Source organism: Melospiza melodia, chromosome 3, assembly GCF_035770615.1.
Source record: "Melospiza melodia melodia isolate bMelMel2 chromosome 3, bMelMel2.pri, whole genome shotgun sequence".
Taxonomy (NCBI): domain Eukaryota; kingdom Metazoa; phylum Chordata; class Aves; order Passeriformes; family Passerellidae; genus Melospiza; species Melospiza melodia.
This window is the reverse complement of record NC_086196.1, coordinates 104,423,576-104,449,827: the sequence shown is the minus strand read 5'-3', so window position 1 is coordinate 104,449,827 and position 26,252 is coordinate 104,423,576. Positions and strand designations below refer to the sequence as shown.

The window sequence follows — 26,252 nt, the reverse complement described above, 5'->3', positions numbered from 1 at the left end:
CTGCACTAACTCTGCAAGGCCATGATAACATTAGAGGTGTAAAGAGAAACAGTGTCTGGAATAACACACAAGATCAATGAGCAAAGTGGAATTCTGCAAGCTTTGACAGTACAAATTTTCCCTGGGAATGTTTAAGTTGGGTTTTCTGAAGGTATCAGGATCTTGGTCTTATTTTTGAGATCCTCAGAAGAAAGGTAGGATTTAAATGTGTAGAAATACAGGCAGGAAAAACTTTTGTTTGTGAGATTTGCTTGATGGAAAAAAACCCCAAACCTCTGGATTTCTGATTTCTCTACAGAAGCCGTAAAGAAGGGCATATTTAAAAGAACAATAGTAGACAAAGTAAATGGCTGAAGTCTTGGGGGAAACACTGCTTTGATTTTGTAAAAAAATTTACTTCCCACTCCCACCAAAGAAAAACTGGAAAATTTCAGAGGGACTTATCAGAAGCTTAAATACCAGGTGTCAGTTGTGCCCCATCTTGTTGTCAGTGCAATCTCATTTTTAGCACACTCTTGTAACTGAATAACTATAGCACAACCAAGAGAAAAATACCACTTTTATGTAAGAGCTGTAACTCTCAGTCCTTGCTTAGAGCAATAATCTTCAAGATAAAAATGAACTTCACACACACTGTATTGTAAGATATTCTTGAGTGGCAATAAAAGAATATCCCTAATGGCTCAATTAAAGATGGTCTCTATGCTAAGTTAAAGTGCCATAACTAAACACCCCCTTATTGTTGTCTAGAATGTGGATACACAGAATTTCAGGCCAGAGATTTGTGAAGGGAGGCAGCAAACCTGGTGCCCTGCCTGCAGCAGTCATTGATGAAGAGATAGGGAACCATGGAATAATCTTTATATTGGCTTTTCCTCCCTAACATCAAGACACGTCTTCCAGTAGCCCCTGATAAAGCTGGTTGTGGAAAATAATGTCAGGTTTTATTACAACAGTTAAAATAGCTGCTAAAAGCAGATTTTTTTCCTCTACAAATGTGCTTCACTTTGATGCTACTATAAAATAATAAAGAAAAGAAGAGTATTAATAAAAAATGAGCTCCTGAAGTAAGCTGGTTTTCAAAGCCATGTGTGTTTTTTCTCGTGTGAGATGTCTGACCAATATCAATATCCCCATTATATAACATCTGTACCCAGTGCCTCTCCAAAAGAGGCAATAATTTGATATCCTGATCCCAGATCAGAGATCTGTGGGGCTCCTTTACCCCAAACAGACCCAAATGCCTGCAGGTGTCACTCATTTAGTGCTAGCAGAGAGCCAAGACCTTGTGCTGCAATCTTTTGAAAACGTCACAAAAACCTTAAAAAACAGACCTGCTTTCCACCTCTGCTCCCATGGCAAAATAATCTGAGAGAAAGTCACCGAGGTGCATTTCTCTCCCTAATGCTTCAGTCACAGAATTTAAAATTAAATCTCCTCACCTTCCCTGACCAGCCTTACCTGGGAATCACTGCCACAGGATCAGCACCAAAGCAAGCAGCTGCAGTGCTCCGAATTCCCTGGCACTTCTCACATTCCAAAAAATGCCTCTCCCTATTGCATTCTTCAGAATTCCTGCCTACCTTCAGCCTCTGCTAAGGGGAAATGTTCCCACTGGAACCAATAAATGCAGTGAATTGAGATAAAAAATAAGATTGAACACCTGAGTAGAGAAGACAAGGTAGTCCAGGCACCTGAACCTTCCCTCAGCAGCAAGAGGGCAATAAGAGATAATGCAAAAAAATTAAAAGTTTTTCCTCTTTTTTTAAGGAATGGAATGGATTCAGTCCAATTCATTTTAACCTTAGAACTTATTTTATCCCATATTCTTTGGGGTTAATTTTGGAACTTCATCTCAAATGATTTGTTTGGGCTATTGGTCTGAACTCGAAGACAAGAAGATTGTATCAGAAGTTATGAATCTTTCCCAATTAAGTTATCTTGCACGAAACATGCTGGGTAAAAGGTTTTTGTATAGCCAAGAGGCCACTCTTCGCAGTGAGGAATGATTTGATTTAAGCATCAGCTTTAGCTGGGAAAAGGAGAGACCTTTCCTCTTCCACCTTCAGGGCATTTTACATCGAGAAAGATAATAATGGGAGACCATTTCGGCTAAATAAATGCTTTTTGTGCAGCAAGGGCAATGCAAACACAGACCACAGTCTAGCCCTTTAACAAAATAAAGGGGCTTTTTTTCCTCTCCAAAATAATTCAGTTTAAGCCAAAAGTCACTGAGAAAATGTATCTCCTTGTTTTTAGATATGCTAACCTCCAATTCCAGTTGTTTGTATCAGGGTACTCAGTCACTTGTCAAAAGTAAGCCTAACCTTAAAAAAAATTAATGGATTGGCAACTGGAAGCTGACAACTCCATTTTTAGTAGCCAGATGTATGCTGAGGTACAAGAGAGGTTTCTTTTATATTCCTGCCTGAAGACATACCAGGACCAAATCCTGGCCCTAGGTGCTCCATCACAGCAAGAAACATGCACCTGCAGAGAACATTTGACATTTCTGTTTTTTAAACTTGTGCAAAGGTATCTCCTTAGGGGATGTAAAATCCAGTCAGTTCACTAGGAGTTTTGGGAAAAAAAAATAGAAAATGGTTTATGTGTGCTGAAGTTAAGCCTTAAGGCTACAAATTAATTAAATAAAATATTTATGTATTATTTTAATGAAAAATATCCCTTTAATAGAGCAACCCTTGAGGTTCACATAAAATGGAACAACAAGAAAAGCTTTCCACATGAGTAATTCTTAAACAAACAAGATTTCCTCCCTTTTTTGTCTTCTCTGGAAGAAGGAATATCCCCAGCAATTAACATATGTAATTTTGTAATGGTTCATGTAGTGCAGAAATGTAAATGAATTTCTTACCAAAACACTCAAGCTTTCTTTAACCAAAAAATGATCTGCCACATAACCAAATATTGCTTATTTCTCCCTATGGATATTGCTTGATTACTCAGCTCTCTCACTGTGCTGAGCTGTATTATTTGCAGTTTCTCAGTGGTAAATCTGAGGTGACAGACCAGCATGTACCTGTCCTCTAGATTTTAGAGTTGCAACAGATGTGTAATATAATATCTAAGATCAACATGCACTTTCAGCTACATCTACATCTAAAAAAAATCTCAAAATCCCTCGTGTTTGTTTGTGTGGAAATCAAAAATCAACATTATTAGAATTTTTTGGCTCTAATTTATAACAGCCATCAATAGAGTAGTTCCTAGTAATTATTACAATGATGTGTTTAGAAACAGTCACCATTATGATCTGGATTTTCCAGTCTCTGGGAAAGCCTGACATTTCAGAAAAGGTTATCCCAGTTCTAAGAAAAAGGTAGCGATTTTCCACAGAAAGGATATTACAACATTAAAATCTGGATTTTCCAGTCTCTGGGAAAGCCTGACATTTCAGAAAAGGTTATTCCAGTTCTAAGTTAAAGGTAGCAATTTTCCACAGAGAGGATAATATGCAGTTATCTTTCCACTATTAACAAAAAGAAGGACTAAACTACTCAGAACCAAGGCAGCTTCATTTGATTAAAACAAAAAATCTCGCAGAGAACTGACTGCCCCAGGTAAGGAAACCTCTGCAGACTTCTCCTGTGAGCCAGAGGCAGGCCAAAGGCATCCTTGGGAAGAGGCAGATCCAACACATCAGGGTCCTGAAGCCAAGCACCTTGATCTTGCAAAAGAGCTCTCAGGACCCTGCCTTCAGTAAGACTGGGCTGGCTGTGACCAGCAGGATGTTTGGGTTTGCCTCAGCTCAGCTGGAAGTGTACATTCCAGAGGCCTTGATAAAGGATTGCTGAGCTCCTAGCTCCACAGAAGTTCTTGGTTTCTTGGTTTTTTTTTGGAGGGTATCCTTCCATCCCTGACTAGAAAAGAGAATTCCCTCTCGAATTCACAACTGATCCTCACAATCACACTAACAGTACTCATGTCACTCAGAAGCTTTCATTTTCCCCCTCTTCCCATCTACAAACATACTCAGTTACCCATGGAAGTGCAAAAAACACATTAGATTGAGGTGACCAAGCAACACCAAACCCAAAAAACAGCCCGAGCAAATGCTTTGTGAATAATCCATACACTCAATCGTGCTCATACAAATCACTGTCAAAATGAAATTTAGCAGTAACATTCAAATTCTGTTTATGGTCCTGATGGAGAGCAAGGCAGAGGGCAAGCTCTTTGCATGCAGTTTCTTGCTCTGAGTAGTTGCTGAGCTTTTTTTACATTAATAGGTGGATGTACTCCAGGGTTTTTTTTCACTAGCCTTTTCTACAGTATGAAAACATTCACTGACAGTCTGTCAAGTTTATCTTTTTCAGCTGGAAAATATATTTAATAATGCATTATGTTACAATGATTTTATGTCATACCCAAAGCCTGATGAGTGCAAATAAACTACAGCGTGTGTGTCACAAAAACTGTGCTGGATGGCTACAGAGAGGGAATTTGCATTTAGTGGGCTGCAGCAGACCTGTGGATGGTGAATTCAGCCTGCATGAGGCACAGGAGTGATCAACAATGCTGACTGGCAGGTGCCTGATGAGTAAATTTGGGAATAGCACACACTTCCTGTACATAAAGCACCTGTCTCTAACAGCACTGTGTTAACTCAACCACTGGATTGTCCTTCTGACCCTGACTTTTTTTTTTTTTCTTTTGTAAGCCTCATTTTAAATTTTCTTTTAAACCCTTTATATGGGCCATGTACTTTTTCCCATCTCCTTTTCAAGTGGAATATTAATTTTTATTGAAAAAACCCAAATTAAAATTTAAAATTTAAAATTTTAAAATTTTCTTTTAAACCCTTTATGTAAGTCATGTACTTTTTCCCATCTCCTTTTCAACTGGAATATCAACTTTTTATTGAAAAAACCCAAATTAAAATTTAAAATTTTCTTTTAAACCCTTTATGTAAGTCATGTACTTTTCCCCATCTCCTTTTCAACTGGAATATTAACTTTTTATTGAAAAAAATTTAAACTCTTAAAATTTTAAAATTTTCTTTTAAACCCTTTATGTTAGCCATGTATTTTCCTATCTCCTTTTCAACTGGAATATTAAATTTTATTAGAAAATGCCAAATTAAAATTAAAATTTTTATTTTAAACCCTTTATGTTGGCCACGTACTTTTCCTATCTCCCTTTCAACTGGAATATTAACTTTTTATTGAAAAAAAAATTTAAAACTCTTAAAATTTTAAAATTTTCTTTTAAACTCTTTATGTTAGCCATGCACTTTTTCCCATCCCCTTTTCAACTGGAATATTAACTTTTTATTGCAAAAACCCAAATGCATCATGACTGATTAATCAGCAAGTAGGTACTTCACAGCTCCATTCTTTTTCTACTGACAAGGCAGTTCCTCTGCCAAACATGACCCATAAACATTTATTGATGCAAGGAGAGAATGTGCTAAGTCTGGGAGATGTGGCCAGATCAGTGGAACCCTTGGATCTGGAGGAACACAAAACACCCAAACTGCAATTTGACCAAATCATTGCAATAGGGAAATATTAACTAGGTATAATGTGCTGCTGCTCATTACAGAAGAAATAATCCACATTTTCCATACAAAGAGCATTAAAATAAACCAATTAAGATGGCCAAGCTTATAATAACGAATACAGTTCAAAAATGTACTGCCACCTAGAGCATACTACTGCATCTCAGGTGCTCTGCAGCTGCCAAAGACCTGCCCAGTAAGGCCCCACAAAACAGCCATGATTCACTGATAAAGAGCTCAGGGCCTCAATTACAGACCAGGCTAGGCATGGCTTAACTTGTTACTCACCTGTGTGCCCACAAGAAACCTTTAAAAAACCCAACTGCAGGCTGAGTTTTGCTGTGATAATCTTTTACAGCACAATTAAGCACCTTTGTGGGCAGCCCAGAGAAAACAAAGGATTGAGTGTCAGTAATTGAACTGCTCTTAACCCTGGTTCAGGGCCTCAAAAGCTGAGGCTGCTGGCAGGGCTGTGTCAGGGATGTGCTGCTCTGGCTTGCCTAGTCTGCAGCTGAGCTAAACTGGGGGGGAAAGCCCTGCAGCAGCAAAGCTCCATGGGCAAACACATCTTCTGAATTTTGGATGCTTGCTCTTTGTATCAGCTTTTACACATTTCAGGGCCACAGCTGGAAAAGGAGTACTGGGGTAGTGATTTTGTAGGGCTGTGGTGTTTCAACACAGGGCAATACTTGCCTTGTCCTTGAACTCATAACAAATGCATCTGAATTACTGACCAGATATGCAGTGGAAATCAAAAGGAATCATGTTTAGCTGTTTCCTGCAGCACAGACAGACCTCCAGACACTGCAAACAGTAGAAAAAAATGCCAGATAAAAATCTGTAGAATTGGTTACCTGTCTACTCAGGCACACTATAGTACTTCAGGTTGCAGATATCTGAACTTTTTCTGTACATGTGGAAATAAAGCGACCCTTCCACTGTCATCTGGGGTATTTGTAAGCTGTAGCTTAGAAAAACTTCCAAAGAAACAACTGAGAGACAGAATTAATGTCTGGTATGTGTGTCAACCTTAGAGAATTCCTCCATTCATGGTCATTGAGAGCCTGCTGCACTGGCCCCCTCCTTTAGGTGTTCTTCATCCAAAGGATTTTTTAGCAGTTGCTCATCAGTATAAGTATTTTATATATTTATATATTTATAGACACACACACACCCCAGACCATACCAAAATGATCTCTGTGCTGGTATATCTGCTATACCAGGATGGTTCTCATCTTCCACACCTGGGGTCCTGATCCCACATACTGCCAATGTTCATCTCTCTGCATGTCTTGTCTTACCTCTCTGCACTCTGTGCTTTCCCCTGCTCTGTACCCAGCTAACATAACCTCTACAACCATAGTGGCCAGACTTTCAAGCAAAAGAAATTGTTGTTTTGACAGTGTTTTAATAATTCATTACACACACTGACTTCAAACCATTTAGTGCCTTCACCTTGGGTTTCTGCATAGCTACACAGACACCCAGATGGAGTCTCATCAGATCAGCACACTTCCTATATAATTTTAAATAGTGGGGTTAAAGAGGTAGAAAGAAACAAATCCAGAAACAACCCCCTGCTCTTTATACACATAAAGCCTTTTTTGTGCTACATTGACTGCATTCTAAATCAGTATATACACACTAACTCATACCACTGAACAGTTATCACTTTAACACAACTGCAGATATTTAGGTATTCAGTGGCCCACACCCCCTGCAAATTTTAATACAAGCTCATCTTTTTTCTCGACATCTGCATTTTAAATCTGTGTCTCATGCTTTAAGATGTGGCATTCAGTGCTCACTTATTTTCAGCTCTGTGCTTCTTGTCAGTGGACAAAACACATCCCAAAACTCCTCAAACATTTAAATGCTGGAGAAATGAGTATTTGAAGGTTTTGAAAGATCTGAATCTTTGGTCTGCAGGAAGGCTTTCACCCTCAGAGCAGGCAGCCTGCATCACCTTGTAAAGACTTCTTTGATCAGGATGAAAAAGGCAGTAATTCACTTCTCCTCCCACACTTTCATGCCATGTCAGTACCTCTGGCTCTGGAGACGCTCGTAATGAAGTTTAGGGAACATTTATTTTTCCTTTCATAGACAGCATCTAAATGCCTCCACTCTCTGTCAAAGCCATCCTCAGTCACACATGACCTGAGCATTTACAACCCTCTCTTTTACTGCACTGCAGCACTGAGCTTGGATAGCAGGGACAGAGGAAACACAGTTCACTTTCACACACCTATTACATATCAAGGGAAAACCTAACTTTTATTCACTGCAGTTTAAAGGTCCAAGTTCAGCCTGAGCTAATTTGGGAAGTGTCTTTACTTTGGTCCACCTGATTTGTCTGGATTTGCCTGGGGATCCTCCTTCCCTGTAGCCCATAATACTGCTACACATATCTCTTTCTTTGTGGGGAAAAAAAAGGCAAGAAAAAAAGCATTTTGAAGGTGTGCACAATCCTTCTTCCTCAAAGAGTGTGGGAGTATGCCAAGAACAGTCTCTGGCATAAACCCACCTTAGGTGCAAGCTGCCTGTGTTTTGCTGCCTGGAACCATTCAATAATGCCAGGAGGAAATGGCAGCCAGTAAATACTGGTTATTTGGAAGAAAGCAGCAGCAGTGGCATAAGTCAGCCTTATTTTTCCTTGTTATTATCATTATTACTATTATTGCTTCTGTGAAAGGAGGGGAATTCTATGCTTACTGCACAAGTACATGTGCAAGTTAATGCTGGCAAAAGGCTCGATAATGGCTCTTCATACAGAAATACAAATCCAGGGACTTTTTTTTTAAATCAGGTATCCCCACCCCTTCACATTTAAAATAGGCCACAAACAAAGGAAATAAAATACAGCAACACCAGTTAAAAACTGGAAATTTCCTGTACAATAGAGGCAGAAATCATGAAATTATGTTTCCCACAGACACTTTGCCTCAGCTGTATCATGAAGACAGAGGGAACACCTGTGGAAAGGTCACTACAGCTGCAGAGGTCTTGTCCACTTTATATCCATGGAATAGTTCTGAAATCTTTGAATCCATGAATATCTGAAATCCCATCTGAAATCTTTGAATCCAAAGATGGCATTTTAAGAGCAGAACATTTTAAATTTTACCTACCGTATCAAAACATAAAATAAACGCTTAGAGGAATCAGAGGAAGTCCTACATGTGTACAACAGACACAAACTATGAAGAAGTGACAGTTAAGAATTTCCTACCATTTGCATGGCCAAACCCATTTATTTACTGCATTAGGCACTTCTGTTAAGCTATAATGTTGCAGAGTTGCAATGAAAGTGCAGGGTGTTTTGGTACCAGAGAAAATACAAGACATTTGTTATTGGTAGGCAAGCTGCATTATTTCTAGAAATAGAAAAAGGGTGTGATGACTATTTCAATCTAAAACACAGCTGTCTTGGCAGGAACAATAAAAACTAGTTCATATTCCCTTTACTGGGAAGGATGCCAATGTGCTTGTATTGTCTACTTTCACTGCAGCATTTAATTTTGCTTAAGGTAAAGGACAGCATCTCTGACTACAACTGTGGGGTATTTAGATGTGAAAGTACCGCTCAAGGAAGTTCTGTAAGTGCTGCCAAAATGAAGGCCATAAAGCATCTGAGTGAGGCATCAGAAACTCCTGTCTTCACTCACACAGACATCTCTAAATTGACTATGAGTAAAGATTGTAAAAGGGAAATTGCTTGTCATTCTGTTTTTCAGGTGCTGAATTAAAATAAGGAGCAGTATCTCTGAAGATCCCCTGAGTTCTCTAGGATGTTTTGGGTTCCTTGGCACAATTTTGTTCTGTGTAGCTGCTTTCCAAAGATCTTAACAGGTAGCTGACCCTCAGCATTCCCTAAGGACAGGTGAGTGATGTAAAAGCTGGCCCATAAGGAACTGTAAAAAAATTAGAAGAAATGGAAAAAAAAATGGACATATAAATTACCTGCCTCTTATGTGTAAGGATACTAAGAAACCATTGGATTAAATGACCCTCTCAAATTCACACTGCAAAGCAGTAGTACAGTTTAGGAAACAAAACAATTTTTGTTTTCTTTTTCCCAGAAGTCTCCACTTCTGGTGGTCCAGCTCTGTGTCAAATGACTTCACCCTGCCTTGTGAAAGGGGAATTCTGAGCATTTGCAGCAGAGCTTGTGTGTGGATGGGGCTGTGAGCTACACAAAAATAAAACAAAATAGCTGTGCAGAAATATCTAGAAGGACAGGCAGATACTTTATGTGGATTTTTTCTTTTTCATTTCTCCCCAAGTTTATGTCTGTCTAAATCCTTCCCTGCAACAGGAGAAATAGCTTTGCTCTTCTTCCCCCCAGAACCTGCGCTGTTCAAATAAGAATTTCCCAAAGTGATTACCAAAAGGCTTGCAAGAGAAATGATTACAAATGGCTGAGTTAACTGCTACAGACGGCCTCATCAGTCATCATAATGTGATCTCAGCACCAGGGTCATCAGAACAGGCAACTTGTCATGACAGATGACACCTCTTCAGGAACACTTCCTCCCATGACTTTTCCCAAAAAAATCTCTTGGGATGAGGCGCTTGCAAATAATGGTCCTTAAGCAATAATCAAGGAGGAATCATCACCAGCTGCCCTCATGAGCTGCTTCCCTGATGGGGTTTGTTGGGTTTTGGCTTTTTTTTTAGCCTCTGAGCATGGAATGTTTTATCTGCTTGCACGTCTTGAAATCAAAGTAGTTTTGGCAGTTGCTCTAAAGGTGAATTTAGAGATGATGATAAGAGAGACAAATGAGGAGAGAGGAGGCCTGAAAAGGCTGAGGCAGCACTGTGAGCCTCCTGCCACTTTTCCACTGCCAGCCCCAAAGGCTGCAAAACAATTTGTAATCTATGCCTCATTTTCCCCATCTAGGAAAGAAAGAGTATATGCTCTGTTGTACATCTGCTATGGAAACTGCTCAGCTGAATTTATTTGAGTTATGCAGTGATGAACACCACACTAACACGCATTACAAATAAAGGCCAATTTATCATCTCATGTATACTGTTTTGGGAATTGGATCTCAAGAGCTAATTCCATTCACACCTCATCTTATCTACAATGGGATCTAAGATAAATTTTATAGTTTCTCCTTTTGCCTTTTTATTCTGCTACTAAAATGAAGTAATGATGCTCACTGAGTTTGGAAATCTTTGAATAAAGGACAGTAAATATTTTTATGATTAAATATTTAAGCAAGGTTTTTAAAATATAATTTCCCTCAAACTCTACTGTCCTGCTCCTCACACACACAGCTTTTACTATGGCTATAGCTAAAAGCTTGTTTAATAAGCACAGTTGGCTTCTTAGTAACTCACATCTCTGTCACAGTGAAGAGGCAAACTCTCTACACTGAACAGTTTGCTTGTGAAATCTGGCACTTGTTGGCTGTTTGCAAATAGTTCATGGGCAGAATGCAGTTGATGAATACTTTCAAATTACTCAAATATTTACTGGGAACAGATTTCAGCCCTTGGGGTTTTCTGTTTGTTTGCTTTGTGTGGTACTCCAGTCATGCACCAGTTGGTCTTTCAAATGCCTGTGGTACACAATAGGTGCTGGATCTGAACAACATTACAAATTTCTGCTTTGCAGGGAACTCCATGATTTCTTTTTGTTTCCAATCCATGTGTTGGAATGAACAGGAATAAAACTGAAGTTTCCTCGAAATAAAATCTTATGTAGGAAAACAGCTGGGGAGCAAATGCTTCTGTGTAAAGGAATTAAAATTAAAGTGTTTCCATGTCAATTTTACAGTAAAATATACCATAGTATAGTTGCAAATGAAGTAAATTATAGCACTGCTTCATCATAGTAAGGCCAAAATACTTCATTTTGATTTTCTCTCAGACTGAAAAAGACCTTGGCATTTTGTGTAAATTGACATATTCCCATAGGAAGTCTAGCTTTCAAAATTATATTTCTTGATGGAAAATCTGCCATTAGAAAACAACTTAAGTAATTCTAATTCTTATGCATCTCACATGATAAGAGTTTGCTATTCCACTGCCAGAGCATCTCTCTGAGAGTCCCCTGATAGGGACCTTGAACTGGAAAAGCCACTCAGAAAAACACTCATGGAGAGTCAACGAGGTCTGTTAGAAAATTTAGTTAAGGACAAAACAGAATGAGCACAGCTATGGCAAACCCATAAGAAATTCAAATCTTAAAAAATCTCTATTGGCAACAAATTTCAGGTGGATATTTATTTTTATTGACAGAGAGGGATATGCATATCAGAGGCAGCACAACACACTGTGGGAATTACAACAACAGGCTGAATCCCCACCAGAATGATGCACTGCTCCTTATATCCATCCCCTGCTCTAATAACACTGTCAAGAATTTCAGGATGGAAAACACAAATTCTCCTTTCCTTTGCAAAAAACCACCAGCCTTTCTGCCCACGCCTGCAGTCACAGTCCCACCTTTGGCTGTCTTGCAGTGCAAGCAGCTGATCCATCTCTGGGGCATTCAGCTGAACTGGCACTGTGGAGCTGCAGAGCCTCTCTGCAAGTTTGAATCCCATCAGGGAGGTAAGAACATTCACACTTTCATAATTGCTGGTTTCAAATTAGATGCCTTTTGAAACAGTTTTCCAGACTTCTTCCAAGGCCTGCCTAACATCCCTCTGTCACTGGCAGTAAGAAACCAGCAGGTGAGGATTTGGGGTATTATAAAGGTTCTTGTCATACAGCTTAGCCAGTAGAAATAAACAGGAGCCAGTATCACCTCAGCAGGCAGCCCTCCAGAGCTTGCTCTTGAACTGACTATGCATTAGCCAGGACTACAGCTTGTGACATTCTGGGAAACTATAAAATTACATGAGGAATAAAACACTTGTACTAAGTAACTTGTTATTAAATTCTGTTGTAGAGCGTTATCCTGCCTTAAAGGATTTGCTGTGTGCCACAACACTGTCTGAGAGCCTCCTCTCCCCACTAATCTGAGAGCTGTGGAGTGACTGTGTGGGCTCTAGGCATGAACAGAGACTGCCCTGCCCATGGCAAAAGGCACCTCAGGCTCAGCCCACTCAGATGATGTGTTAGAGTCACCAAGCTCTATTTATTTCTCTCTAAGCAAAGAAGTACTTTGTGAAGATAAGCAGCCTTCTTTCTTTCCCATTTACTAAAAGAAATCCAGGCAAAATAAAACCAGGGAGCGTGCTTTTCTCCCATGTTAACTTGATCTTAGGAAAGACCCTATTTTGGCAGGGTGTCTTAAGTCTGTGAAGACAAATAGGTAATAGAGAAAGACATCACCATCCTCCAGATGCATTACAATGTGCAGAGGGGGGATATGAATAATTCTTAACAGCTTCTGAATTATACAGAGGTGACCAAAAGACACAAAAGAACAGAGCATGGTAAGGGGATTTTTACCAGCAGCTCACTAACTTCACTGCCTGGCCACAACTCTAATTCAGCTGGTGCTCAGGGTCTTGTTGTCTTGAGGACACTTGCCCTACATATTTTCATACTGGGGCTCCTCATCCAGGTTCTCCTCAGTGCATATCTGTCACCCCTGAGGTGTCCCTAAGCCTTTGTGTCTTCCTGCTCACTGATGTCTTACAGCCAATCTGCAGGGTGGCTAGAAGCAGTCTTCAGCAATTTGTCAGTTTTGCCTTACTTCTTCCCCTCCCCTCTTCTACTTGAGGAAAGTAGGAGGAACGGGGTCTCCGCCCTCTTTTTTTCTTTTTTATTTTTTTATTTCTATATCCCTGCTCCTGACCCATGACTGAGCTGAGGAGGCATGGGATTTCTTGTGCCATTGAGAGGGATCTGCTTTCTTGGCTCTGGGAGTGAGTTCCAGAGGTAGCACTGGATCTGAGGGGGGGTATTCCCTGGTGCTTTACAGCCAGGAGCCTCTCACCAGGGCAAGTATTGCTCTGGAGCACCTGAAGGCCACTGAACAGATGGCAGGGTGTAGGATCAGCCTGCTTCTCACAGTGAGGAGCTGAGTATGTTCTCCTGTGGATGAAACCTGCCTTTGTTCAGCTCCTGCAGAGCTTTCCATTAGTAGTCACCGTCTCAGATGTTTGTGCTCCCTGAGAACCCTCAATCTAATATTTATCAGGGATATAGTGCTAACTTGTCCAGTCTGTCCTTATTGCATTGCTAAAAATAGTAATTAACCTGTTTTTTGCTCCTCACTATCTCTGGAGAACACCTGCTTACACAGGGTTGATCAGAATCCAGCTCACTACTCACAGGAATTAGCATCATTATCTCCTTGTACAGACTGCCTGAGCTGCAAATTCACTTTCGTGGCTCTAGGATTTAATCTGCTGCTGGTTCTTCTGCTTTCTGACCATCACATCCTGGGCTGCATGAGGGGACACCAAGAGCTTTCCCTCCTTCCTCTCTGTTCCCTATTCTGAAATGCAGCCTGTCCTGCTTTCTCAGGGCACTGGCCTCTGTGTCTACAGCAGCACCCAACCTGCATTTCCATCATTACCAGCCAGAGCTGGAAGCTTCCTACACTGCATTCCCTAAAAGTGAATCTAACTCAAACTCTCCTGGATGTTTTGGTGTGCAGTGTCAAAATCCAGCCTGGAATCCTGGCTGGGAGGGATCTGCATCACCTGAAATTCAGTAACTGCAGTGTATGATGCCAATCCTGGGGGAGTCTGGAAAGGATTTATGGCAGACCTATTACCACTGACAGGTCAATCACAGTGCTGTAATCAAAATTCAAACTGCTACTTTGAAGTTTGGTTTGGATTTTTTTTGAAAACTTGACATAGCACAATCAGAACTGAATTGGGATGTAAGAGGTGAGATTGCTCAGAATTTCTTGTTAAGATAATGTGGCACTTTTTTTCCTTTTTTTTTCCTCTTTTCTGGGCAATGTTATTTTTCCAGTAACGTAGACTCAAGCTGTATTCTTACCAGCCACAGAAACAGATCAGAATGCTGCAGGCATGCATGTTCTCCTTTTATTTCTACTTAGTTTTGCAGGTGTTGGAGGTCAGTATTCAAATGATTGCTTCCTTACCTAAATTGAATGAGACCCCCCCCTCCCAGCTTTTAATATAATCCTATCTCACAGGAGTCAGCTGTGTAAAAAATATTGTAATCGAGATTTATATTAATGCAGGAACAGTACTCAGATGGACAATGAAAAATACAGTAATTTCCTAACCCTCACAGACATCCTAGGGTCAGAATTGAGACATTCTGTCCATGCAACCCCTCTGTAAACTAAAATAATGGTCTCAGTGACACTGGTGCAGTCCCAGTGTTTTCAGGGTAGGTGATTCACCAGGAGCTGGGTTAACAGCACCATTGTTGACAGCACTCAGGTGCTGAGAGCCTCTGTGCTGTTATTATTTCCAAGGGATATAATACAGGAGAGGGGAGATTCCAGCTTGCTCAAAGAAGAAATAGGTTCTGCAATGCTAATAGAAGTAAAAAGCAATAAAAGCCATCATGTTTTCACTAACAGATTTTATATGTGTCTGATTGTACACGGGGACTTACTCTATTGATTAAATTAGGATCTTTTTTGAGTAGCCATTCTCTAGAGTAGAATAGCATTTTAAGGTTGGTAGTGAATTACATTCATTTGGGGAGTTCATCAGGATGCTTTGGCACTCACAACTTTAGCATGCTCCAGTCCTGCAGTAAGAGCTAAATACCCTACAGCACCTGTCTGCATGGTTGGCTGGAAGTGGAAGCAAAGTCAGCACAATCCACAGCTATTGTGGGCTCAGAAGCTGAAGATTGTACTAATAGGTAAAGCTCCCCTGCACTGGGTAAGCATCAGGGATATCCTTTACTGGAGAAATACAGGAAAATCCTCTGTGTGGTTAAAGAATTACCTCTACCAGTATCGTACTCGTAGCTAAGCTCCAGGCAATACAGAACTAGCAAAAACCCTAAACCCAAGTGGGATACAACCTAATAGCATCCTCTGGCAGAGGCAGAGAAACAAAGTTTCCTCTGTCAATGTATTGATTTTTCCAGACTGGTCTCATTTTTTTTTTTTTTTTAACAAATATTCTTTGGAACTTAACTTCAAACTGAAATTGCAGTGGGTAGGGAGAAATGTGCTATTTTTCTACTTTTCTGTTTGTGTTTGAAGACAGTTTTGAACTCCAGGAATACATGATCTAATGAAGCTAAAGAAGTTTACTTGCTGCTGAACACAAAGACAGGAGAAGTTTGCAGGACAGTCAATTTCCTTAAACAAGGAAAACTCTCCTTGCAGAACATATCTGACGTCTTGTTAAATTCACCAGAATTAGTGGAATTAATTAAATGGAACTACTTCCATTACATGGAAGAATGAATAGAAGTCCTTGGTGCTTAGATTTACTTTTTGATTTAAAATAAGGTTTGTTTTAAAATCAAGAATGTGGATGACAGTGAATTGAGGGGTGCAGCTGCCATCCAGAGGGACAGGGCCAGGCCAGGGAAATGGAAATTTTGGAATTCCAGTGGGAATTTTGTGGTGTCCAGCTGGGACAAATGTGAAGCCCCACAACAGAGCAATTCAGGCTGGGTAGCAGCGCTGTTGAAATTCACTGCTGGCCCTGCTTTAAGCAGGAACTGGACTTCCATATTCCCTTCCAACCTGAATTGCTCTAAGATTCTATGTGAAAACACTAGTTGTGAGCCACAGCACATTTTCAAGATCTCTTAGAGGACTGATGACTTTACATTTAAGAAAATGATGGCTTCTGATGGCCTGGCAGAAATGCTTTCCATCAGTGAAAGCACGAAAGAAAATTCAGCTTGCATAAATCCCAGCAGGTCAGCACCAAACATTTTGCCTACAGATATATTTTCTGGCTTCCCTGGGTAGTCTGATGCACTGAATAGCTTCATTTTGCAGATGGAGCAGTAGATGGTCCATTTAAGTGACCTGCTCATGCTTGTACAGACTCCATATCAGAGACCAGAGCTAAAAGGCATTATTTGCTCTTATTTTTCACCATAAACTCACCTTCTAAGCATTTTGGAAACATTCTGAATGCTTTGTATAGTACCTAGTACCTTTGTGTAACAACTATAATGTTTCAAAGACAACTTCTTGGTGCTTCTTTGAAGAAAGCAATGCTGAATAATTCACTACTGAGAACAGCAGAAACTCAAAGCTCAGTACTGAGTTCAAAAACAAAAAAAAATAAACAGAATTTCCTCTTCTTTTAATTTTTGTTTTTAATTCTCTTTGTGTTCTAGGAAACTGGCCTAATAATGCTGCGGTAATTCCATAAGTACAGCTTAATCTTAAACAATAACAACAAATGAGTTTCATTTGATCTGTTCAAACACAGAGCGTGTTTGACAAAAGCGCCAAGGGCTGCTGGTGTTAGAGGGATATTGGCAGAAGCTGTTTCCTCAGCTATAGAAAGGAGCAAAGGAGGCCATTTTTAGCATTTGCTGAGGCAGTTGCAGCAGATTAACTTTAGATCAATGAGTTGCTTGATTATTCTGCTTCACTCTCGAGTCTCTTTCAAGGCTTCTCTTTACCAACCAGGAAAATAAAGACACAAATTAAACCCCTCTCCCAGTCTTTATTTTCACTCACAAAGAAGGGATTTTTCAAACGTGACTCCATGTCATCTGCAGCAAGGCAGGGGTGCCAAAGTGCTCCTGGGTGTCACCTAGTGATGCAGTGGGTACTCGGAAGCATTCTCAGAGGGGCTTTGACAACTTTGGCTCTGCTGGGTTGAGACTGTGTTCTGGTTGAGAAACAGGAAAAATAGTAGAAGACTCCTATTTTTGGTTACACGACTCCCTCTCAATTCTAGGCTACCCTTTTAACTTGCTTCCCTCTTTCTCCTTTCCCCCCACGCTACACCATCTCTGGCTCATGAGTCATTTGGAGGAATTGCAAAGCCCTACACCTGCCTGCATTTTCTGCTGGCCCTGCTTGTGCCCAGCAGAGCTAGGAAAAAGGCAGGCTGAGAAACTCAAACCTTTAGCTGCCACAGTGAGAGTTGCACCCTTGCCATCATGTTGAGGGGCACCAGCTTTTGCTTACAGCAAACTGTCTGCACAAAGATCCCTAAAATTGCCTTTCCAGAGCTCCTTAGCTCTGCTCCAGCCCTCCTGACTCTCTGTTGCTGTCTGATTCTGCTCAGATCCAGTTGCCTTTAGACTCAGTATTACCCTACCTGAGATCTTCCAGGTAGCTGAAAGAGCTGCCTCCATCACATCCACAGGAGTCACCCTTGGTCACAGCCAGGATTGGGTCAGCCTCTGGAACAGAAGGCTCCTAGGACAGCCTTTCCTCTAAACACTGAACACAGCTAAGTCTCTGCCATCAGAACACTGTGAGACTGGCAGATCTATGCCCTCTGATTTTAGTGATATTTTAAAACTAATGCTACTGTAGAAAAATTTCAGGCTCCACTTGACTGTCTTAAAAAAAATTTATAGGAATATTTTGAAAGTTTATCTTCAATGAAACTACCTTTAGAACAACCTCCTGCAGTATATAAGTCTTCTCATTCTTCAGTGAGTAGAAGAAGAATAGTCTGAGCTTCGTATCATTATGTTTTGAAGAAGCTGTGCCTGTTCCAGAGATGAGGTCTGCTTAGCAGACAATTACTCCTCTACCTTTCTGTGCCAGTCTGCCTATGCCCAGAAGCAGAACTTAAACCATCTTGAGTTTGATTCTTTTTCAGCTTTAGTTTGTTGAATGTTTAAAACAAGATATACCATCCCTTTCTGGACTGACATCAGGTTCTTAATAAGAGTGCTCTGGGATTTCTCCCTATCTGGCAAAGTCCTTTGTCCTTCCAGTTGCACAAAGCAATGGAATTTGTAGCCATATAAATGCATTAGTGTTGGGCAATGTGAGGAACAGGCTTGTGTATTTGTGCTGCAAATGAGCATCATAATGTTTTACTGCCTGCAAGTAAGGAGCCACTGCTGCAGACTTTTGCTCCCCCCTGTAAACAAGAGATCCACTGCTCCTAAGGGTGTGGAAAATAGTTCACCAAACTGAGAGACACAGTTAAGCAACAGTTAACAACCTGATTTTTTAAAAGGTAATAAAAAAAACAATCCAACTCCAAATACAACAAATGTGATAGAATCTTTCTGTATCTTCCAATGTGAACTTAGGTAGGGTAAACTCATCTCTTCCTAGACAAACTTGATTAAGGACTTGGGAAGAAGATTCTGTGCTTATGTGTCCTAAATTCTGTCTTTCTCTTCTGTTTCTGCCTGTGGTGGCCTTCTATAGATCATGTAACCATCTAAACATTTTTCCTCTTTTGGTATTTTGTGTCATCAGTTAAGCTTATGAAAGCTAAAGAGGACATCCTAAAACCTACTTTTTTCTTGCACTACTTGATATGCATATGCCCATAATGTCTTAATTTAGAAACTAGAATATAGCAAAGCACTTAAAAATATCTGAACATACAGAGTATTCAGATATAAATATCTGATATAAATATCAGATATTTACTATCATCAGATAAGTGATATTTTTATAAGTGTCTTAACAGACAAAAGCCAAAAGGCTGTTAAGTAGAGATGGATGAACTGGAGCAGATGCAGCAACACTTAGCAACATGCTGCTACTGCTTTAACCAAACTCACAGTATTATTTGATTTACAGCCTATTCTTGGTGTTTCTCCTCCCCCTTTCCTTGACCACCTCTCACTGCATGTGAAAACTTGGACTCCTGATTACCAGGAATCTTGCATAGACCTGGATTCATATGGGAGCCATGCTTTTTCCAGCTGAGGTGTGGATTTTCAGGGGAATGACAACAGAGTTGGCTGTGTACATCCCACAGAGATTCCCTTGAAGCAGTGCACAGTACAGTATTTTTGTTTCAGCATGTGACTAACATGGATTTAGTCCTCATATGCTTTACACCACTGGGCACATTCCCCTTTTCGTGGCTATTATTCGGGTGGCACTCACACAGAAACGGATCACAGCCAGCACCAGATTCCCAGAAGCAGCTATATGGGATTCCTCACACAAACATGGCATAGGGGTGGCACTTGAACATTTTCTCCAGTCTTGTAATTACATTTATGCAGCTAAGCTCTTCTGGAAAGCTCCCGGTTTCTTAGGATCTCACTTGTTTGCACTGGAAGCTGAGCAGTAAAGATTTCCTTTAAGGACAATGCAGCACAAACACTCAGGGGCATGTTAGCACATGAAAGCCAGAAAAAAACCTGTTATATGGAGGTACTGTTTGCCTTACCAAAGTTGTTTTAGCTTGAACAAATATCATAAAGAAAGAAAAGCAATAAAACTGAAGTATGTAGGTCAGAATGCTCCAGCTGAAGTGTTGAATAGGAAAAGAATGAAGACTTACATAAAAATCAAAGGTTTATGGATTGTTGCCTTTGCTTGGGGATATTAGGGAACTAATTCAATCTTCTAATTTCCAAGTGTAGTGATTAATTAGAAAAAAGGGATTTTCATGTGTTTTACCCCTTCTTTAAACCACTTAAATGGTGGAAGAGGGCTAGAAAGCTGGGAGGTTTTCATATCTCTTAAACTGACAACATCCATTCAAGTATCTGGTTTTCTGGTGTTCTGCAGGAGATGTGAACTTGCTCTGCAAGCCCACCCTGCATTCATGCCCCACATCAGACAGGAAGGAGCTGACACAGAGGCTGAGCAGTTTGAGAACACCCCTCTCCTGTGCCTGCAAGATATCATGGAGACCTGCTTGAAGGAACCTTGCACTTCCTACCACCAGACACAGTCCCACTCCTCTGTAAGCTGTTCAAAGCTCTGTTGGACACCAACTCTGTCCACCAAAGGAACAAGACCTGATTTGTTTTCTTCCTAATAAACCTGCAATGTTCCTCAGGTTTCTTGAGCATCTCTCTTCCTTCTACAGATGCAGTTTTGGCTGCAGCAGGTACAGCGGCATGCAGGCTCAATGCTCCCCAGCGCCCCTGAAGACTCAAAGCTATTGTCACAGTCACAAGAAGGAACTGGCATCCTTAGAACTGAGCTGGTGTGCAGCCAAGGGGTGTCCTGCTGGCAGCTCTCCCTGAAAAACACGTCTGGTCAACTGAGTCCTCAAAAAAATGTATTAATAACAAAAATGTATTACTAACAGACAAAGAAGAAAGAGTCCTTGCAGAACAGGCAGGCTGAGACACAAAGGAGCTCCCATCAGTGCTGCTTCACTGTGTGATTCTATACACACAAAAATAAAGAGAAACTAAACATGAACACTGATTTCTGTGTGTGTGTTCAAGAGGTTTCCTCTGCTTCCACTAGCCAGAGAAGTAGGGAAGCTCATTAATCATGCATGTCAAAATTAGTGCTTTCCAACATTTTACTGGAAGCAGGACTGTGATATTTTTCTAGTGACTTTGAGTGGTAGAAAGAATACTTTCTGTAAACATAACCAATGGCTCAGCCTTGAAGTCTTGATGATTTTTACCAGAAAACTTATTGATACTAAGCACTAAGCATGATTTGAAAACAGAAAGCCAGTATTAACATCTTCAGTATTAACATCTTATATATGCAGTAGACAACATTTAGGTTGTTGGTGGACTTATGGCTTTCCTGTTAATTACACATACATGAAGTGGCCAAAAATTAACTTGAGGAATTATACATATACTTTTTTATTTTTAAGGTACAGTGAGCCCTGCAGGAGGGGAGAAAACAAATAATTAAGATTTTATTCTGAGTACAGTTGTTTCAGTCTGTTCCACAGCCTGGCCAGCAGTGCCCTGAGCAGAAGCCTCAGGAATTTGAGCAGTTGAACTTCTTTTCTGCTTACTAACAATTAAGATTTTTTTTCCCCACTATTAACCCAGTCATGCTACTTCCCTCAGTCATGTTTCTATGTATTGCCAACAAATTATTTGCTCAATCCTTGAGAAATTTGAAAAAAATACATACATACATACATATATATATATATATATGTAATATGCACACACCCACAATTCAGCTGACTGACTGTAGGTAAAAATCAATTATTTTTGCGATGCAATCAAAGCATTGCCTTTTGGCATTTTCCATATAATATTTTTTTTCAAATCTTTCACATTCATTGGAATAGAAAAAAATTGGTTCTTCGACCAAGAGCCTTCAGATTTCTAGAGGATATTCAAGTTTAATATTTAAAAAATAATTTTCCCTTGACAATGATTAGAACTTCCAGTAAAACAAAAATTATTATTAGCATCCAGTAACCCTTTGTAAACCCTTTGTAAACGGGTCCATTGTTCAAATAAACTGACCTCTGCAGCAATTGACTTTAACGTTGCTCAAAAGTTTGACAGTCAATTATCTTCTGATCTCCCTTCAATGGGCCTTGTGGCTGGAATAAGCAATCCATCACCTGGAAGGTGAGTATAACAGTGTCTCACAGGCATTTCTTCCCTACTTATGACATAAACACACTGCTGCAGAATAAGTCAAGGAATTCTGTCTCAGCCCCACTGAAGCATCCCTAAAAAGCAATGATGCATCAAGAAGCTGTTCCCCTAGTGAATATCTCTGAATACACAGTGTGAGCCATGATGAAAAGTAGTGGGTTGAACACAACATCATCCACTGCTTGGTGAAACAATCAGACTGGTACTGGACTGTGCCTCCACCAAATACCACAACCCTATTTATTCTGTAGGACATGGGTTTGGGTGCGCTGCAGGAAGATGCAATTCTCTTTCTCTTTGTCTCCTTCTCTTCCTTCCAGTCAGTCTGATCCGCCTGGGGCCCTCGGTCTTGCTCCTGGTAGGAGCTTGCAACAGGTTTGATACTCCCCTTCCCTCTCCCTGCCTTCCAAAGCACCATCTCTGTCCTTCCCCACACACCACTCTGGGTCACACATTCCCCAATTAGCCCATGAGCTCTCCTCCATCACTCTGCCTGGGCAAGCCAAGGAGAGCCCTCAGGACAGCACCACCCCTTTCCCCAGGGGAGACATGCACACGGCTGGATAAATATTATGGATTCTGGAATATTTTTGGTGCCTGAGATCTCGCCACTGTTTGGTGCCCTGGTCATTTACAATCACCACACTGTGATGACTTTAAAACATCACCTTTGCCCAGTGCCAATTCAAAGTTTATAAAGCTATTTGCCATTAAATCTAGAACAGTGAGGTGCTTCTTTTCTGCAAACAAAAAAATCTTCTGCAACTGGACCTCTGAACTTAAAACTTGAAGAGTGGAATTATTTCTAATATCACAGACTATACAATGTCAAGCAGAAATACTTGTTCATTGCTAACAAAATAAAACTTAGCTGCATCCAGTACTGCTCACCCAAGAGAAAGTGCTCCTGTCCCTGGCACACACACTGCTTCAGCACATTTTTACAGCACAGGCTTTCACAAACTAGTCACCCTAGAAATATAAACCCCAGTGTAGCCTTTGTCCAGGCATCTTGTGCAGGAAAATACAGACAGCATCTTGGGAACTGGAGAGCAGCAAGGAAGAATAAAAACCCAGATTGATTGAAAAGACAGACAAGAAAGCATGGGGAAGGAAGATGAAGAAGAACAGCAGGCCAAGATGCAGGAAAGCACGTTACACTGGGTGGTAAATCCTGCACTGCAATTCATAATTCCTCAGCAATTCCTTAGCCCCACTGAGGTTTAGAGAAGCCTTACAAGTAGCCCTGTATGAGCCAGCAGAAACTGCTGCGACCTTCACTACACAACTAGCTTTGAGTTATTCCCATATGAGGGTGCTCCTGAGCTAGAGCAGCTCACATGTGCACACACACAGTGCTGTGCCCACACAGGACAGCTCACAAATGATGCCAAGACCTGAAATTTCAAGCCTATGAAAATAATCATTGTTAAGCAAAGGTAATTTCTGATAGACAGAAAAGTAAGATTAAGTGAATAAAAGATTATATTATAGTAGAATGAAAACATTTGAAATTAATAAAAGAGCTAAGCTATAGATGAACTGCCCTGATGTTTCATGGTACCTCTTCTTCTGACATTTAAAACATGCTTAAGATTATCCTGAAGGTCAAAAGTAAATATATACCAAGGACAACCAACACAAAACACATCAGCTGTTTGTCTACAATTACTGAACTTACTAACTATGTGCAACAGAACAACTATGACTAATGTCTATAAAAGAAACCATCCTCAAAGGACTGGCCACTTCATTTTTCAGGTCTGTCTGGTCTGCATAAGGGTCTGAAGCATTTCAGTAAAAGTTGAGTGTCCTGGGTGTCACTGGGCTGGGGGCAGCACTCAGCTGGGCTGGAACAGCTGCTCATTAGCTGGGTTGGTTCAGCAGTGTGAGGCAGCTTAGGATTGAGTCCATAGGACTGTGCTCCACATTTACCTGCTTGCTCTTTCATGTGCAAGATTGAGGGTGCTAACCTGCCTTTTGCCCCTTTTTTACATGTCAGGATTGACATCTCTAACTGCTGATTAGATTTTATAATTCTGTGGAATCTCAACTCCAAGAAGCTCAGTCCCTTTAGTGCCATTATATTTAGCAAAATAATATTATGTCTCTTGCAAAGCTGAAGAAGTGCCCATCCTGGACCACAAGTCAGCCAATGCCAACAGGGGAACATGCAAATTATGAAAGAGCCCATTAGGTACTCCAGGGAAACATTAATGTCTTTTATCACTTGCACACAGCAAACCCTAAGCAAAACGGCCCCATTAGCATGAATGTGGACAGCGGACTGTAACAGGGACAGAACTCTGAAAGTGAGCTGCACATATTTATTATAATGAATGATCAATTGCAGAATGTGGGAAAAGTGCATCTTCTTTGAGATAAACTCTGTTTTCCAGCTGGAGATATAACAGCAGGTTTAGATAAAAACAAGATCTGAGAAAACAGTATAAAGTAAGATTACTGTACTTAAGGCTTCAGTAGACTATCACTACCAATTAGAAGCTCCCACTTCATCTTGTCCACGTCTTCCATTACTAAAAGTTCCCAGAGGAAGTAATTTTGTAAGGGAGAGTATCAGATAGCCAGCTCCAGCAAGCTGATTTATTAGGATCCTAGAAGATGGAGCTCTGCAAAAACTTTGAGGCTTTCTGTAAACTCCAGCCACAGGGAGGAGAATTACATTGACTGCCACTACAAGCATTCCCTGTTTCTGTCATGACCTGACCTATCACCTCCAGCAAGATCAGCTCCATTTTTCTATGTGTGGTCTGAAAACAAAGAGAAATATATTCCCTGCCCCAAAAACTTTATTTGTGCTCAGAACAAAGGCAGTTAATGGCACACAGGAGCTGTGTGCTGGCAGGGAAAGGACTGGATCCTGCTGCACGGGTATTTTGAAGACACTTGGCAAGCAAAGAGCCAGGCCTAGCATACAGGTATGAGAATGGCCCTACATGTATCAGCACCAGGGGTATGACAGCAAGGTTTTCATGACTTCTAACCTGTAAAAGCCTCATGGAAGGTTCTTTAGGAAAGTGGGATGTGAAGCACCAGCTGCCAAGTAAGTCCTGCTTGGGAGAATTGCCTGGGGCTTCATACTGAGGTTTTACCTGTGATTTCATATGCAATATTACACCTTGTCTTGCAATGGCTGGGTATGTGTTCCCTTCCCCTAGGAACTAGTTTCTATTTTAGGACCTGAAAGTCATTGTTTCAGTGGTGAAAGTGGGAGATGAATTGCTGGAAATGTGCGAGAAAAAAAGGCAAAGCCATCTGGTTGACAAAAGTAGGAAAAACTTTTGGTCTAGAAAAGCTCAGAAAGAGAAGATCCTGTAACACACAGGTGATGCAGATAAAGCTATTGTCAAACTAGTGAGCACATTGTGTCACTTGTTCTTCATTGCTTGGTTGTGATCTGAACCTCCCTCGTATCCTACCCTTGGATAAAGGAAGGAAACACTCTGCTTAAGTGCTATGTGTGGCAGAACACAGACCTGGCTGAGTTACAATAAAGCAGGAAAGAAGTTTCTTTCTCACTTGTTATTCTTTATAAGTATTAAAAACTTGATTTTTCAGTGCCTCTCTGGAAACTAAATAGGCCTTCAAGGAGGACCATCAGACAACTAAAAGGTGTTTTTTATTTGTGTTTTTCTAATAGCACAAATAAAGAATCTCTGGCAACCTATGACAGGATGACAAATAGGCAACCATTGCGATTGTTATTAGCCCATCTGTGAATATCCACAGTGAAGTGCTCTGAGGAGAAAAAGCATGAGACAGAAGAGAAAAAAAATACCCTGTCATAATTTAGGTTCATAAACACAGAAAATATAAACACGTTTCATTGTAGTGTGTAGCCTCTAGTGCCAGGGACCTTGGCTCATAATAATTTAAACAGCCAACAATACAAGATTTATGGAAATAATTTAGCACATCTTAAACAAAAAGTCTGGCTCACCCATCTCATATGTGTGTAGACCTCACACTTGTAAAAAACAAAGCAGATAACAAAAGCCCCTGGTATATTTACCAGAATCCTAAAAGGGCATTACTGGCGTAACTTAGGTATCAGCTACACTGACTTGCCAATCCTAGTATGAATATTTTATAGGTATACAGCAGCATGCCTGTAGATGGCATTTTTCCAGGCCCAATTAGCAAAACCACATAGAAAGACAAACAGAGAGAGTTGTGAATAGAATTTTCAGTGACCCCAGTGTTACCACAAACCCAGGGAACATTAAATGCCAACAAATGAGTCAACAGCACAGTGTGTGGTTGTATCAGTGCTCAAGTTGGTGCGCAAGAAAGGGCACGATCATGAGGAACCCACATTTGGAAAATCTGGGAGAGGGAAAGAACT

The 26,252-nt window shown here is 40.5% G+C and overlaps 1 protein-coding gene across 1 annotated transcript in view; it reads right to left on the bottom strand.

Annotated features, from left to right (window-relative positions):
• ALK (ALK receptor tyrosine kinase) overlaps positions 1-26,252 on the bottom strand; it is a 312,288-nt gene that overhangs the window by 224,494 nt on the left and 61,542 nt on the right. The gene's annotated exons all lie outside the window — the stretch shown is intronic.